Source organism: Ahaetulla prasina, chromosome 4, assembly GCF_028640845.1.
Source record: "Ahaetulla prasina isolate Xishuangbanna chromosome 4, ASM2864084v1, whole genome shotgun sequence".
Classification (NCBI taxonomy): domain Eukaryota; kingdom Metazoa; phylum Chordata; class Lepidosauria; order Squamata; family Colubridae; genus Ahaetulla; species Ahaetulla prasina.
The window spans coordinates 12,017,360-12,035,362 of record NC_080542.1 but is presented as its reverse complement, the minus strand read 5'-3'; the positions used below and the strand labels follow the sequence as shown (position 1 = coordinate 12,035,362).

The 18,003-nt window shown below is 46.9% G+C and overlaps 1 protein-coding gene across 2 annotated transcripts in view; it reads left to right on the top strand.

The window, feature by feature from the left end:
* Positions 1–3,939: 3,939 nt before the first annotated feature.
* The window catches only part of LOC131198835 (vigilin-like), a 131,120-nt gene continuing 117,056 nt past the window's right edge, over positions 3,940–18,003 (top strand). For both annotated transcript variants that reach the window (XM_058183959.1, XM_058183958.1), the window contains exon 1: positions 3,940–4,158. The gene's annotated coding sequence lies outside the window, so the exon portion shown is untranslated. The remainder of the gene's footprint in view (positions 4,159–18,003) is intronic.

The window sequence follows — 18,003 nt, the reverse complement described above, 5'->3', positions numbered from 1 at the left end:
TTTTTACTTTTAAAAGTATTTTTTGGGTCAAAAAATGCTTTTAAAAGTAAAAAAAACCACCTCTGATGATCGTGCAGCTCAGCTGGGCATGGGGGCGGGCAGAGATTTTTGCTACCAGTTCTCTGAACTACCCTCCGCCATCGCTACCGGATCAGGCGATCCGGTCCAAACTAGGAGCATTTCACCCCTGGTTTGATATATACGATGTATAGGCTCCAGTTGGGGTGGGGGGTGACATGCATTTGAAGACAGAAGTTGGCGGAGTGAAAAACCATGTTTTTACAAACCACCATTAGCAGGCTTTGCATGAAGAACTTCTGGAAGAAATGTCCATCTGGGTTCAGTTCCAAGTGGGGAGAAAGACACTGGAAACATGGCAGCTGATTGGAAAAAAAGGTTTTTAATGGTGGAGAGGATCACACAGCTTGACATCCTGGGCAGAAAAGGCGCGCGTGCATGAGAGAGAGACAGAAAGACAGAGAGAGAGAGAGACAGAAAGACAGAGAGAGAGAGACAGAGACAGAGAGAGAGACAGAGAGATAGAGAGACAGAAAGAGAGAGAGACAGAAAGAGAGAGACAGACACAGAAAGACACACAGAGAGAGAGACAGGGAGAGAGAGACAGACACAGAAAGAGAGACAGAGAGAAAAAGAGACAGAGGGACAGACAGAGAGACAGACAGAGAGAGACAGAGGGAGCGACAGACACAGAAAGAGAGAGACAGAGATGGAGCAAGACAGAGACAGAAGGAGAGATAGAAAGGGAGAAAGAGAGAGATACCCTCTGTTGGGCTTTGAATTGGAGCTTGTATTCTGATTGGTTGTCAGACTCCCGTGGGGCCATGCAGGGGTAACTTTGTAGGTTGTCTGTGTCCCAGGCTTGGTTGACTCTTGCTGGGTGATGATGTAACGGAAAAGGGGCTTTGGGCAACTCCTGCTATAGCTCTGCCTGAAGGAGGCAGATCTTCGTTATGTAACATACATTTCCAGATACAAAGCCTGTAAAATAAAATCGCTTGAAAACTGTCCTCTCTTCTAGGTCGGGCGGTTCGAATCCCTAGTATAGGTCTCCTGCCTTGAGCAGGGGGTTGGACTAGATGACCTCCAAGATCCCGGTGACTGTTACTTCTCCAAAGAAGATTCTTCAAATCTGCGACCCTTTTTCTGCAGGAGGATCTCATGTTAGCTGGGGAGAGCGCACAGCACTCCCAAAAGCTTGAATAAAACATTTGAACGCGCTTACTTCCGGTTCCCCATCGCTCATCCCACCAGATATATAGGATGGAGGAAAAAAAACCCGATAATCACGCTGGGAAGATATAGCTACGCGCGTATCCCTTTAAAAAATATTGGCCTTTCCCTTATTCGCCTACTATTTATCTTCACAAGCTTCCATCTCCAGCCACGCGCGTTGTCTCTCCTTTCTCTACGCAGCGCTGTTGCCCCGCACATGGCGGCGTTCCAACCGATACCGGAAGTGAAGGCTTCTCTCTCTTTCCTCCCCGCTCCCTAAGGACGAGGAGGAGAAACGGGGAGCTCGGCTCCACCCCAGCGCGTGAATGTTTTCTTCTCCTCCTCGCTCTTTAAACCGGCGCCTGCGCGCTGTGACGGCTGAACGGGGGGGGCGGGGACAGAATGGGCGGAGTTGGCTTCGCGCGGAGCGACGATTGGCCCGAGCTCGAGGGGAAAGGAGGCGCGGTCAGGCGGAAAAGGGGCGGGCGGGTGGGCGTGCCCCCCGCGAGCGGCAGGGGGCGGGGCCAGGGGAGAAAAAGAGGCGAGTCCGCGCGCGGGCTTGTCAGTCGGCGCTGGGCAGCGGCAGGGGGCGGAGGCTGCGGCAAGAGCAGTGGCAGCAGGCAGCGATAGCGGGCGATAGCGCCGGCGGTGGAGGAGCTGCTGCCGCCGCCGCCGCTGCTGCCGCCGCCGCCCCCTCGCGGGCTTCCTTTCCCTCCCTCCCCCGGGCCCGCGCGGCGGCCGCTGCCGCCCCCGCCGCCACGCTGAGCTCCTCTCGGGGGAGCCCTCCGCCGCAGCGCAGGTGAGGCTCCACGGTGAAGGCTTTGCAGGCGGGCGCCCCTGCTCGGCCTGAGTACCAGGCCCCGGCCCTTTAGCAGTCGCTTTTTTGCCCCACCGTGAATAGTGAAAGGTATATATAGCTCCATTTCTCTGCAGGGAGGATGAGCGAGCGATCGATCTCCCATGGGCATGGGGCGGCAGAGATTTTTGCTACCAGTTCTCTGAACTACCCTCCGCCATCGCTACCGGATCAGGCGATCCGGTCCAAACTAGGAGCATTTCACCCCTGGTTTGATATATACGATGTATAGGCTCCAGTTGGGGTGGGGGGTGACATGCATTTGAAGACAGAAGTTGGCGGAGTGAAAAACCATGTTTTTACAAACCACCATTAGCAGGCTTTGCATGAAGAACTTCTGGAAGAAATGTCCATCTGGGTTCAGTTCCAAGTGGGGAGAAAGACACTGGAAACATGGCAGCTGATTGGAAAAAAAGGTTTTTAATGGTGGAGAGGATCACACAGCTTGACATCCTGGGCAGAAAAGGCGCGCGTGCATGAGAGAGAGACAGAGAGAGAGAGAGAGAGAGAGAGACAGAAAGACAGAGACAGAGAGAGAGAGACAGAGAGATAGAGAGACAGAAAGAGAGAGAGACAGAAAGAGAGAGACAGAATGAGAGAGACAGAGACAGAGAGTGAGAGACAGAAAGACACACAGAGAGAGAGACAGACACAGAAAGAGAGACAGAGAGAAAAATAGACAGAGGGACAGACAGAGAGACAGACAGAGAGAGACAGAGGGAGCGACAGACACAGAAAGAGAGAGAGAGAGATGGAGCGAGACAGAGACAGAAGGAGAGATAGAAAGAGTGAGAGAGAGAGAGGGAGATACCCTCTGTTGGGCTTTGAATTGGAGCTTGTATTCTGATTGGTTGTCAGACTCCCGTGGGGCCATGCAGGGGTAACTTTGTAGGTTGTCTGTGTCCCAGGCTTGGTTGACTCTTGCTGGGTGATGATGTAACGGAAAAAAGGGCTTTGGGCAACTCCTGCTATAGCTCTGCCTGAAGGAGGCAGATCTTCCTTATGTAACATACATTTCCAGATACAAAGCCTGTAAAATAAAATCGCTTGAAAACTGTCTTCTCTTCTAGGTCGGGCGGTTCGAATCCCTAGTATAGGTCTCCTGCCTTGAGCAGGGGGTTGGACTAGATGACCTCCAAGATCCCGGTGACTGTTACTTCTCCAAAGAAGATTCTTCAAATCTGCGACCCTTTTTCTGCAGGAGGATCTCATGTTAGCTGGTGAGAGCGCACAGCACTCCCAAAAGCTTGAATAAAACATTTGAACGCGCTTACTTCCGGTTCCCCATCGCACATCCCACCAGATATATAGGATGAAAAAAAAAACACCCGATAATCACGCTGGGAAGATATAGCTACGCGCGTATCCCTTTAAAAAACATGGCCTTTCCCTTATTCGCCTACTATTTATCTTCACAAGCTTCCATCTCCAGCCACGCGCGTTGTCTCTCCTTTCTCTACGCAGCGCTGTTGCCCCGCACATGGCGGCGTTCCAACCGATACCGGAAGTGAAGGCTTCTCTCTCTTTCCTCCCCGCTCCCTAAGGACGAGGAGGAGAAACGGGGAGCTCGGCTCCACCCCAGCGCGTGAATGTTTTCTTCTCCTCCTCCTCCTCCTCGCTCTTTAAATCGGCGCCTGCGCGCTGTGACGGCTGAAGGGGGGGCGGGGACAGAATGGGCGGAGTTGGCTTCGCGCGGAGCGACGATTGGCCCGAGCTCGATGGGAAAGGAGGCGTGGTCAGGCGGAAAAGGGGCGGGTGGGTGGGCGTGCCCCCCGCGAGCGGCAGGGGGCGGGGCCAGGGGAGAAAAAGAGGCGAGTCCGCGCGCGGGCTTGTCAGTCGGCGCTGGGCAGCGGCAGGGGGCGGAGGCTGCGGCAAGAGCAGTGGCAGCAGGCAGCGAAAGCGGGCGATAGCGCCGGCGGTGGAGGAGCTGCTGCCGCCGCCGCCGCCGCTGCCGCCGCCGCCCCCTCGCGGGCTTCCTTTCCCTCCCTCCCCCGGGCCCGAGCGGCGGCCGCTGCCGCCACCGCCGCCACGCTGAGCTCCTCTCGGGGGAGCCCTCCGCCGCAGCGCAGGTGAGGCTCCACGGTGAAGGCTTTGCAGGCGGGCGCCCCTGCTCGGCCTGAGTACCAGGCCCCGGCCCTTTAGCAGTCGCTTTTTTGCCCCACCGTGAATAATGGAAGGTATATATAAGCTCCGTTTCTCTGCAGGGAGGATGAGCGATCGATCTCCCATGTGCAGGTGGACGGCTTTATCATCCCTGCTGGCCGAGGAGGATGGGAGCTGTAGTCCCTCTGGGGAGAGGTGGGGAGGGGGAGCAGCTGTAGCAGGTGCAGCAGCCCGATGGAGGACGATGGGACAGAGTTTGGACCCAAAAGGGAAAGATGTCTTTTAAGGCTGCTGGGGTGAAAGACCACCAATGAATGGGTGATATTGGGGATGGAGGGTGGGGTGGGGTGGGTGTCTCTACTAAGGTCTGGATAAAGAGCAATATTGCTTTATTATTATAAATATTATTTACTTTATTCATTAAACATGAAACTCAAGTCAACTGAACGTTCAAAAATGCATCGCAAATACCGTTGACTGGTACTAATGATTGATACGGGTTGCTGCTAGCATCCTAGATATTAGGTATTATTATTATTATTTACTTTATTTGTTAAACGTGAAACTCAAGTCAACTGAACATTCAAAAATGCATTGCAAATACCGTTGACTGGTGCTAATGGTTGATACCGGTTGCTGCCAGCATCCTAGGTATTAATATCATTATTATTTACTTTATTCATACACATGAAACTCAAGTCAACTGAACATTCAAAAATGCATCGCAAATACCGTTGACTGGTGTTAATGGTTGATACCGGTTGCTGCCAGCATCCTAGATATTAGGTATTATTATTATTATTTTTTACTTTATTCATTAAACATGAAACTCAGGCCAACTGAACATTCAAAAATGCATCGCAAATACCGTTGACTGGTGTTAATGGTTGATACCGGTTGCTGCCAGCATACTAGGTATTGGATATTATTATTATTATTATTATTTACTTTATTCATACACATGAAACTCAAGTCAACTGAACATTCAAAATGCATAAATACCGTTGACTGGTGTTAATGGTTGATACGGTTGCTGCCAGCATACTAGGTATTGGATATTATTATTATAAATATTATTTACTTTATTCATTAAACATGAAACTCAAGTCAACTGAACGTTCAAAAATGCATCGCAAATACAGTTGACTGGTACTAATGATTGATACGGGTTGCTGCTAGCATCCTAGATATTAGGTATTATTATTATTATTTACTTTGTTAAACATGAAACTCAAGTCAACTGAACGTTCAAAAGTGCATTGCAAATACCGTTGACTGGTGCTAATGGTTGATACTGGTTGCTGCCAGCATCCTAGGTATTAATATCATTATTATTTACTTTATTCATTACACATGAAACTCAAGTCAACTGAACAGTCAAAAATGCATCGCAAATACTGTTGACTGGTGCTAAGGGTTGATAGGGGTTGCTGCCAGCATCCTACGTATTTGGTATTATTATTATTATTATTTACTTTATTCATTAAACATGAAACTCAAGTCAACTGAACAGTCAAAAATACATCGCAAATACCGTTGACTGGTGCTAAGGGTTGACACGGATTGCTGCCAGCGTCCTAGGTATTGGATATTATTATTATTATTATTATTTACTTTATTCATACACATGAAACTCAAGTCAACTGAACATTCAAAAATGCATCGCAAATACCGTTGACTGGTGTTAATGGTTGATACCGGTTGCTGCGAGCATCCTAGGTATTGGATATTATTATTATTATTATTTACTTTGTTCATTAAACACGAAACTCAAGTCAACTGAACAGTCAAAAATGCATCACAAATACCGTTGACTGGTGCTAAGGGTTGACACGGGTTGCTGCCAGCGTCCTAGGTATTATTATTAATTCTTACTATTATTATTTTCTCTCTCTAGGAGATGCTTAAATGAGAACTTGAGTTCCCCTTCTCTGGTCCTCCAATGGGGCAAAAGAGAAATGGAGGATTTGAAGGGGGGGGTGTCGTGTGGCTTGGCTGCCCAAAGTAGAGAAGGCTAAGAATGGAGAGACGGCATGGGGTGCTAAGTGGATGGTGGTGATTGGTGATGGTCTGTCCAAGATTGCAGGGTGGGTGTTGTATCCCACTTAGGACCGTGATCCTTCGTTAGGAGGAGAAGAAGATGGGGAAGGAAAGGATGAGGTCCACAGAGAAGGGGTGGGTGGGTTGATCAGGATTGGAAGGAGGTGAAGTTTTGCATCCTGAGTCAGGAATGAAACCAAAGGAACGGCTTTGGAAGGAAGAAAAAAGTGGATTAAAACTGGGAAGGAGATGGAAGTCATAGTGGATGTTTTGGTTCAAAATGAATATTGACTAAAAGGAAACCAGAAATAAAAGAAGAAATGTGGGATCTTTTGGATAGGCTGGAACTGCAGCTTCCAGAATTCCCTAATCTAAGAATTCTGGGCTAGTGATGTTGAGTGTGATGGGGAGAGAAAGGTTTAAATGAGAATGTGTAGGTGGGTTTTGCCAACTTGGGCCTTATATTTGCAACCTTTTCTATTTCTGTGAGGTGGTCTTTCTCAGAGTTAGCCGCTTTTAAGATGTGTGGACTTCAATTCCCAGAATTCCCAATTCCCAGAATTCCCTAACCAGATGGGTTGCAGCAATTTTCCAAAGATGTTTTCATTTCATTCAGTTGTTGATGTGGAATAATGAAATGTTGTTGTAGCTTGAAAAAAAAATCACGCCATTTAAAAACATTTTTTCCCCCTTCAATGTATCTAGCTTTGATCTTACGCCTTGATATATAAACTCCAGAGAGTCGACTGTTGGAAAGATCTTCTTGGGTAAATCTGTAGATAACTGTTTATATTCAGGTCAAGATGTCCCTTAGGAAGATCTGAAGCAGGTTAAGCAATGGCTTCCCACTTTATTCCTTTTCTGAGGCAGGAAACTAGAATTCCACTTTTAAAATTGCATTCTATCCAAATGTCTTGTGTGTGTAGATGCTTGTTCATTTATCAAATATCTTTAGCTGCTGATCTCACGGATGTGACTGGTGTAGAGTAAAAACAAAACAACTAGAAACAAAGCCTTAAAGCCATTTTTTTTAAAAAAGACGATTAAAAACATAAATATAAATAAAACCGCTGGAGTTCCTGCGTCCTTTAAGGATGAAATCCAATGTATGTGGATATAAAATCCAGGCTGTGACTACAATTGCACTTGAGTGTCAAGGAACCAATAAAACAGCTGGAAATGACCCGTCTTCTCAGGCAATCAAATGTTCTCAAAGATATTTTCAGGTTAAGCGTTACGCGTGCAAGAAATCAGTGCAAAAATTATCCCACAGGCCACCCTTGATCACAAAGCGTCAGCGTTAAGACTTCCTTCTTTACTTCCTCTTTTTACCACTTCAGGTGTTGAGGAAGTCAAGTCTTTAACTATGTTTGATTAAATTAAATCTCCTGACAGTTAGAACAATTAATCAGTGGAACAACTTGCCTGCAGAAGTTGTGAATGCTCCAACACTGGAAATTTTTAAGAAAATGTTGGATAGCCATTTGTCTGAAATGGTGTAGGGTTTCCTGCCTGGGCAGGGGGTTGGACTAGACGACCTCCAAGGTCCCTTCCAACTCTGATATTATTATTATTATTATTATATTATTATTATTAGATATCAGTTGTATTTATTAGATATTTATGATATTAAGTTCAGAGAAGAGCACCTAAGATGATCAAAGGCTTGGAGACTAAAACACATGAAGAACGGCTGCAGGATTTGGTTTGGCTTGTCTAAGGAAAAGAAGAATTAGGGTTGACATGATAACAGTATTCCAGTATTTGAAACGTTGCAGGAGGGGGTCAGCTTATTTTCTAAAGCACCAGAGGGCAGGACAAGAAACAATGGATCAAGGAGAGAAGCAACCTGGAACTAAGGAGGAACTTCTTAACAGGGAGGACAATTAACCAATGGAATAGCCTTCAGAAATTGTGGGTGCTCCATCGCTGGAGGTTTTTAAGAAGGAACTTTGTTGTTGTTATTAGTTGCGAAGTCGTGTCCGACCCATCGTGACCCCATGGACAACGTTCCTCCAGGCTTTCCTGTCCTCTACCATCCTCTGGAGTCCATTCAAACTCACGCCTCCTGCTTCCAGCCACCTCGTTCTCTGCAGTCCCCTTCTTCTTTTGCCCTCAATCGTTCCCAGCATTAGGCTCCTCTCCAGTGAGTCCTTCCTTCTCATTAGGTGGCCAAAGTATTTCAGTTTCCTCTTCAGGATCTGGCCTTCTAAAGAGCAGTCAGGGTTGATCTCCTCTAGGACTGACTTGTTTGATCGCCTTGCAGTCCAAGGGACTCGCAGGAATCTTCTCCAGCACCGGAGTTCAAAGGCCTCGATTCTTTGGCGCTCAGCCTTTCTTATGGTCCAACTTTCACAGCCATACATTGCAACTGGGAAAACCATAGCTTTGACTATATATGCACTTTTGTTGGCAGGGTGATGTCTCTGCTTTTTAGTATGCTAAGAAGAAACTAGACAGCCACTTGTCTGAAATAGTATAGGTTCTCTTGCTTGAGCAGGGGCTGGACTAGAAGACCTCCAAGGTCCCTTCCAGCTCTATTCTAGATCCAGCATTGCATTCTTCAGGTTTGCACATTAGCTGCCCTATAACTTGAATTTTGCTTAGGAATTCTTCTAGGAGCCCATCTCTTTTGGCCAAGTTAAACTCCTGGGGCAGGGGAGCTGCTTTCTTTTTAATTCTGCACTGGGAAAGATAGTGAACAAAAACAGACCCACCAAGAGGGAAGAAAAAAAGAGAAAAAATGATGATGTCGAAGCTGTCGGAGTTTGCATTTAGTTACCCACTGGTTGGAATGTGGGAGAAATCTGTAGACATTCAGATTAAGCTCCTTCAAGTGTTGAAATTGGTCTCGGGTTGCCTAGCAGTTTTCTAAGAAACAACTAGTTTAATCCTCAATTCCTGAAAGTAAATAGTTCGGCTACGCTTTCTTGCCGCTGCTGTACTTATAGTTTTGCTTTATTTATTGCCAATAGAATAGAATAGAATAAAATTTTTATTGGCCAAGTGTGATTGGACGCACAAGGAATTTGTCTTGGTGCATATGCTCTCAGTGTACATAAAAGAAAAGATACGTTCATCAAGGTACAACATTTACAACACAATTGATGGTCAATATATCAATATAAATCATAAGGATTGCCAGCAACAAGTTATAGTCATACAGTCATAAATGGAAAGAGATTGGTGATGGGAACTATGAGAAGATTAATAGTAGTGCAGATTCAGTAAATAGTCTGACAGTGTTGATGGAATTATTTGTTTAGCAGAGTGATGGCCTTTGGGAAAAAACTGTCTTGTGTCTAGTTGTTCTGGTGTGCAGTGCTCTATAGTGTCGTTTTGAGGGTAGGAGTTGAAACAGTTTATGTCCAGGATGCGAGGGGTCTGTAAATATTTTCACGGCCCTCTTCTAAAGGTAGTCCTTGAGTTACAACCACCGTTGAACCCAAAATTTCCATTGCTAAGCACAGAGGTGAGTTTCATGTAATTTTACCGCCGCTTCGCCGCGCACCAAAAATGTGAGCGCGCACGGCCTTCCCTGCATGCGCTTTGCTTGCGCACGCAGTTGCATGCATGCGCACAGCTTAGAAAACGTGATTAAATAGGATGGCAGAGCACCGGGGCCGGTGGGCAGACGGTCCGACCTTCAGATTGCCTCTGCCAGTTCGTCCAAGCCAATCCGAACCGGCTGAATACCACCACTGGCTAAGCAAGACAAGTGAGTTTTGCCCCATTTTATAACCTTTTCCGCCGCACTTGTTAACTGAATCACTGCAGTTAAGTTAGTAACCCGGTGGTTCAGTGAAACTGACTTCCCCTCTTGACTCTGCTTGTCGGAAGGTCGGAAGGAGGCTCCAGCTAGTCCAGAATGCGGCTGCGCGGGTGATAGAGGGAGCACTGCATTGCTCCCATATAACACCTATCCTGTGTGGCCTGCACTGGCTGCTGGTAGCCTTCCGGGTGCACTTTAAGGTGTTGGTGACCACCTTTAAAGCGCTCCATGGCTTAGGACCGGGATACTTACGAGATCGCCTTCTGCCACCGATAGCCTCCCAACGACCTGTGCGCTCCCACAGAGCGGGCCTCCTCAGGGTGCCGTCAACCAAACAATGTCGGTTGGCGGCCCCCAGGGGGAGAGCCTTCTCTGTGGCAGCACCGGCCCTTTGGAATGAGTTGCCTCCGGGGTTACGCCAACTCCCCGACCTCCGGACCTTCAAACGGGAACTGAAGACTTTATTATTTCATCGAGCGGGACTAGCCTAAGTGTATTTTAACTGTAAATTTTAAGGGGTTTTATGTCGGTCTATGACCGTTTTGGTCGATTGGCCTACTAAATATTTGTTTTTAAATTCTTTTAAATTTGCTATTTATTCTCTGTATTTTAATATGGCTGTAAACCGCCCTGAGTCCTTCGGGAGAAGGGCGGTATAGAAATTAAATTATAAATAAATAAATTATAAATAAATAAAAGAGGGTCACATGACCCCAGGATATGGCAACCGTCATAAATACAAGCATCTGAATTGTGATCACATGACCAAAGGGATGCTACAATGGTCGTAAGCCTGAAAAACAGTCCTAAGCCACTTTTTTTCAGCGACGTAACTTCAGACGGTTACTAAGCAAACGGTGTTTAAGTGAGGGACTACCTCTATGTCAGTGGTGGGTTTCAAAAATTTTTATTGTCGGTTCTGTTGGTGTGGCTTGGTGGGTGTGGCATTGCTTGGTGGGTGTGGCAGGGGAAGGATACCGTAAAATCTCCATTCCCACCCCACTCCGGGGGAAGGTTACTGCAAAATGCCCATTTCCTCCCGATCAGCTGGGACTCGGGAGGCATAGAATAGATGTGGGGGAGGGCCAGTCAGAATTTTTACTACCAATTCTCCGAACTACTCAAAATTTCCACTACCGGTTCTCCAGAACTGGTCAGAACCTGCTGGTCAGAACCTCCACCTCTGCTCTATGTCCTACTTTTCCTTCAAAGGGATTTGCAGAACTCCGCCTACCATTGTCATATGATCTTCCCAGCCGTCTTATGAAGTAGACCCAAAGGAAAGGTTTTATGGCTGGGGAAGGCTTTGAACCCAGGCCTCACCTGGTTAAACATACTAAACATTCTATTCAGAGGTAGGCTTCACATACTGTTGCAACCGGTTTGCCCAGCACCGGAAATGTGAGTGAGCGCGAGTGCACGCTTGCTTCGCTCGCGTGCCATCCGCGCATGCGGGCGGCGTCACAAAACAGGTAATTCGTGCGCAAGTTCCATCTGTGTGCATGCATGCAGTGTCTCAAACACAGCAATATAGGATGGGATTGCGGCCGGGCGGGTGGTACCTGCAAGTCGCCACTACCGGTTCGTGCGAACAGGCTTGAACACCAGCTCTGATTCTATTATGTTCTCTGCTGGAGGAGTCTTTTTCTCCTCCAGCAGAGAATATAATAGAATCAGAGCTGGTGTTCGGGCCGGTTCGGGCATACCGTTTGTCTACAATCTGGCCAGCCTGTCCGGTTTGACATTTTTATTATACAAAGTGTGAATTGGAAGCAGAAGGAGAATTTGAAGCTCTCTTGAAGATGAAGGTTTAGAGATCCACCATTAATTATGGACAAACAATAGTGGAGCTGGATGCTCCAGAATAGAAACCGGCAAAGTTCTTGCTTACAGAAAAGTACAGGTAGCCAGTCCTTGACTTACGACCACAATTGAGCCCCAAAATTACGTTGCTAAGTGACACAGCTGGTTTTTTTTAAAAAAAATATGTTTTATTGAAACATTTTTCTTTACTAAACATAAAAAGCTGAGTATCTGAACAGTGTGTTGTCTGAGTACAATCTGCACTACTATTAATCTTCTCATAGTTCCCATCACCAATCTCTTTCTACTTATGGTATGACTGTAACTTTGTTACTGTAACTTTGTTGCTGGCAATCCTTATGATTTATATTGATATATTGATCATCAATTGTGTTGTAAATGTTGTACCTTGATGAACGTATCTTTTCTTTTATGTACACTGAGAGCATATGCACCAAGACAAATTCCTTGTGTGTCCAATCACACTTGGCCAATAAAAAAATTCTATTCTATTCTATTCTAAATAACAAAATGACAATAAACATAATAACCATAATATACATATCATTAATAATCACATAGTAATAATACAATTAGCTTATCCATACCTAAAAATGTTCATTATATAATTATTCTTTTAGTCTTGTTAGTTTCTAACCTCTGTTTTTGTTAGTTAGCCATTGATAAAATAGGTCCCATGTTGAAAAATATTCTATTTCGTCTCCTTTATTTTTAGGGTTAATCTGTCCATTTCTGCGCATTCTAATATTTTTTTAAAAAACATTTTCATCTGAAGGGATCTTTTCATTTTTCCACTGTTGTGCAAACACAATCCTTGCTGCTGAGTGGGACAGCTGTTAAGTGAATTCTGCCCCCTTTTTGCAACCTTTCTTGCCCCCGTTGGTAAGTGAATCGCTGCAGTCGTTAAGTTAGTAACACGGTTGTTAAGTGAATCTGGCTCCCCCCCTGGACTTTGCTTGTCAGAAGGTCACAAAAGGGGATCGCGTGACCCCAGGGCACTGCAACCATCATAAGTTTGAGCCAGTAGCCATGTGTCTGAATTTTCATCCCGTGACCATGGGGATGTTGCAGTGGTCGTAAGTGTAAAAAACCAGCCATAAGTCATTTTTTTTCTAGTCCCGTTGGTAACTTTGAACAGTCCCTAAATGAACTGTTGTTAAGTCGAGGACTACCTTGTACCAAGAGACTTTGAAAATGCCCCTCCAATATTCCGCTTCTGCTGGTTAGGAATTTACGCGGCGAGCTTTCTATTCATCTGCATTCTTCTCCATCTCCTGATTTCCTCCCTGCTCCTTTTGTGCCTGGGAGACAAAGAGGAGAGGCAGAGGTGAGGGAGATGCGCAGACTAGAAACGCGCCAGCTTAGTCTAGTGGGTGACTGGAGACTGGAGGACTTCTCCCTGGAGGTACGGTGATGGAAAAACAAGCGTAAGAACATCCCTCGGCCGGGAGAAAGGAGAGAATCACCAAGATGATCTGTGTTTCGGGGTTGAATGGATAGGGTTGAGAGTCCGTGGTCATTTTGAGTAGCCTTCTCTAGCCTTGGTGTGTGTCTCCCAAGAAATTTGGAGATAGGAGGTCAAGAAGAACCATCTTGCATCTCAAGGAGCCATGATTGAGGCACCCCGCGAGTGTGTCATGTGGACCATGGAATTAGCAAGGTGGGATCAACGAGACAGGATGGAACCTAGACACCTGTCTTTGAATTTCCCCTTTAGGTCACAGCAGCTTCATGAAGTTCATGACACTTCATTCTGTGTCGTCTTTCCCGACGTGGAACAGCCATCCATCTTTGGACAGGCAACTTGAGCTGGGAAAGTGTTCTCTTAGACCTTGGTATCTAAGCCAGGGTGTCCAACCTTGGTCAAGGCTTGTTGGACTTCAACTACCAGAATTCTCCAGCTAACCATGCGGGCGGAGGAACTCTGGGAGTTGAAGTCCACGGGCGGGTCTTAAAGTGGCCAAGGTTGGACATCTCTGAACTAAAACATTGGCTATGCCTTAGGGCAGGGGTAAAATCCAGCAGGTTCTGACAGGTTCTGGAGAACCAGTAACAGAAATTTTGGGTAGTACGGAGAACCGGTAGCGGAATTTTTTTATTTTATTTGAATTTATATCCCGCCCTTCTCCGAAGACTCAGGGCGGCTTACAATGTGTTAAGCCAGTGATTCCCAAAGTGTGAGCCGCGGCCCCCCAGGGAGCCGCGCTATCGTCATGGGGGCGCCGCGGAATATCTGCGCCCGCTGGGTCTGGCGCTGATGCGCCATTTCTGGGGCGTCTGGTGCGCATGCGCAGTTGCAGGTCGGATTTCCAGGGGAGCCGCGGGCGAAAAAGATTGGGAACCTCTGTGTTAAGCAATAGTCTTCATCCATTTGTATATTATATACAAAGTCAACTTAATTGCCCCCAACAATCTGGGTTCTCATTTTACCTACCTTAAAAGGATGGAAGGCTGAGTCAACCTTGGGCCTGGTGGGACTTGAACTTGCAGTAATTGCAAGCAGCTGTGTTAATAACAGACAGACTTAGTTGTTGAGCCACCAGAGCCACCAAATTTTGAGTCGTTCAGAGAACCGGTAGCAGAAATTTTGAATAGTTCAGAGAACCAGCAAATACCACCTCTGGCTGGCCCCAGAGAGGGGTGGGAATGGATATTTTGCAATATCCTTCTTCCAGGAGTGGGGAGGGAATGGATATTTTGCAAAATCCTTCCCCCAGGAGTGGGGAGGAAATGGGGATTTTGCAGTACCCTTCCCCTGCCACACCCAAGCCACGCCCACCAAGCCACACCATGCCCACCAAGCCACGCCCACAGAACCAGTACTAAAAAAAATTGGATTTCACCACTGCCTGATCGGCTTCAAGTGATCTTCTCTCCAAAAATAATGACACAGTTTCCTGGTTACTTTCTTCTTTTTTTTTAAATTTCTGTATCTTACAACCATTATGTTGTAAGTATTCACAAAGGTAGCAGGATAAGAGTCTTGAAGACAAGGAGACGCTTCCCTTGTAGGGTAAGACTCAGCAATGGCTTTAGGAGGAAATTTCAGGAAAATCCCCGATTGAGTTGGTAGAGCCTGGGTCAAGGAGGACACTACTGGGAATGTCTATGGTTGATCTGAGTAACTCCATCTTCCCTGTTTTGATGTCCTGCAGGGAATCTGGTTAGGCTCCATTCATTCAAATTGGGAATGCTCGAATTTCATTCCTTTCTACTTCTAGGATGCTATGTAGAAATCTGGAATTGGTCATAATCACTTAGATCAGGGGCGTCAAACTCGATTTCTTTGAGGGCTGCATCAGGATTGTGTTTGACCTCGGGTGGGGGGGGGACTGGGAGGGCGTGGCCAGCTCTACGTACCTTGTGTCGGGGGTACCTGTGGTGTCCCGGGTGAGGCTAGAGGAGGATCTATTTTTGCTAGTACCGTGTTTCCCCCAAACTAAGACCCTGTCTTATAGTTTTTTGAACCTTGAAATAAGTGTTTGGCCTTATTTTCAAGAAGGTCTTATTATTTTGGGGCATGTGGAGCGAGACGGGGATCCTTTTGCCATCGTACCTGATTTCCAGCTCTGTCTCCCTAACCCTAACCAGAGGAAATGGCAGCGACTGGCTGTGCATGCGGTTAAATAGTTTCAGGGTAGGGCTTATTTTTGGGGTAGGTCTTATTTTTGGCGGAGGTCTTATTTTCAGGGAAACACGGATTGTTTTGCTAGCACTCTGCCAGCAAAAACAGAGCTCGGGGAACCACTTGCGCCCCCCCGCTCCGTTTTTGACTGTGATGGCCTCCTGCAGCGCTCTGCCAGTGAAAATGGAGCCAGGGGGACCATGCGCGTCTCTCCAGAGCTATGTTTTCGCTGGCAGAGGCATCGTGAGCCGGTCTTTCCCTGTTTCCAGGGCAGCTCTGCAGGCCAGATATAAGCACCATACGGGCCAGATTCTGCCTGCAGGCCTTGAGTTTGACACCCCTGACTTAGGTGAAGACAAGGAGAATCCTTTTGACTAAGTTTCTCTGCAAGACATCTCTATTGCTGTTAGCAACTTAAAAAAGTATGGTCTCCCAACTCCTAGAATTCCCCAGCTAATAAATTTTGGTATAAAGATTAGGGCAAATAGCTCAAATCCTGTTCAGGATCCTTTCTATGTGGTTGCCAAATTATAACTTTTAACACAACGGGAAACAAAAAAAAAAGTGTTCAAAATTTCAGAATAATCTTATTCGCTTTGATTTTAATTGAATTTAAATTATGTAAATTTAGTTTTGCCCTTGTTCCACTGCCTAACAGCTCTCGTTCCCACATTGTTGTACAGTCTTCTTCCATGCCAAAGGTGGCCCTGAAAGAACGGTCCTTACCGTGCCCTCCTGCGCATGTGCACACGACCCCACCGCCATTCTTGGCACTCGATGGCCAGGTTGGAAGTGACGGTTTTTGTTGTCCCCAGCCTCCAGAGACTCCTAGAGAGGGGTCACTTCCTGTCCAACCGGAAATTGGTAAATGGAGCGTTTCTGGCCTCCAGAGGGCCTCTGGGGGAGTGGGAAAGGCAGTTTTCACCCTCCCCAGACTCATAGAGAGGCTCTGGAGCCAGGCGAGAGAGAAAAATGAGCCTTCCCCACCACTACCACCCAGGCCCTTTGGAGGCAGGAAACAGTCAGTTTCCCTACTTCTGGTGGGCCCAGAAGGCCCAGAGTTGAGCTCGCATGCCCACTGATATGGCTGACATGTGTGCCATAGGTTCGCCGCCACAGCCCTATGGAGATACACTTGGTGAGACCTGGAAGAAGGGCCTTCTCTGTGGTGGCTCCCTCTCTCGGGAACGTCATTACCCCCGAGATTGGCACCCACTCTAACACTTTTTAGGAAGGCGCTGAAGACAGCAGGCCTGGGGAACCCATAGAGGATGGAGCCCATTAAATGGCTTGTGTGATGTGTTATTGGGACAGTGGGTGTGGGGGGTATATTATTTTATATAAGCCATGGCGCAATGGTTAGAGTGCAGTCCTGCAGGCTATGTCTGCTGCCTGCCAGCTGCCTGCAATTTGGCAGTTCGAATCTCACCAAGCTCAAGGTTGACTCAGCCTTCCAGCCTTCTAAGGTCGATAAAATGAAGATCCAAATTGTTAGGAGCAAGAGGCTGACTCTCTAAACCACTTAGAGAGGGCTGCAAAACGGTATATAAGTCTAAGTGCTATTGCTAAGTGCTATTTTATTCATCTATTAATTGATTATTTTCTTCAATTTTATTTTTTTATATATTGATGTTTCTATATTCGTGTAAAGAGACGCAGTGGCTCAGGGGCTAGGACATTGAGCTTGTCGATCGAAAGGTCGGCAGCTCAGCGGTTCGAATCCCTAGTGCTGCCGTGTAACAGGGTGAGTTCCCGTTACTTGTCCCAGCTTCTGCCAACCTAGCAGTTTCGAAAGCACATAAAAATGCAAGTAGAAAAAACAGGGACCACCTTTGGTGGGAAGGTAACAGCGTTCCATGCGCCTTTGGCGTTGAGTCATGCCAGTCACATGACCACGGAGACGTCTTCGGACAGCGCTGGCTCTTCGGCTTTGAAACGGAGATGAGCACCGCCCACTAGAGTCAGGAACGACTAGCACGTATGTGCGAGGGGAACCTTTACCTTTACCTTTATATTCGTGTAAGCCGCCTTGAGGTGCCATCTCCGAATTGGCAGCAATATAAAATTTCTAAATCAATTTGCCCTTAATGTATTTGGAAACACATCTGTTCCACATGCTATAGCACAGAGCACCCCAACATTTCCGGATTTGTGGACTGGCGGAGGGGGAGGGGTACAGGCGATGGTTCTGTGTGAGTGGCTGGCAAAAGTGTGCATACAACTCCATTTGCATGAGTGGCGTACACGCATGCCTGCCGCTCCCTTAAATGGAGCGCGCACTTGCCCACTACAAATGCAAATGTGCGTTCGCGCTCACTCACCAGCCATGTCCGTGGTCTGGTTGCAAACCTCTCACGGCCCGCTAGTTGGCTGCGGCCCACAGATCGGGGGACCGCTGCTGTAGCACTTGGTTCGTCTGTGGCAGATTGGTTTTGAGAACGTTAATTTTGAGAGAAATTCCATCTTAAATGATTGTCTCTAAGCTTGTGCCCTGAGGTTTTTGCTTTGATGGGGATGTTAACCAAAGGATTGGGTGAGGTTTTCCTCTTG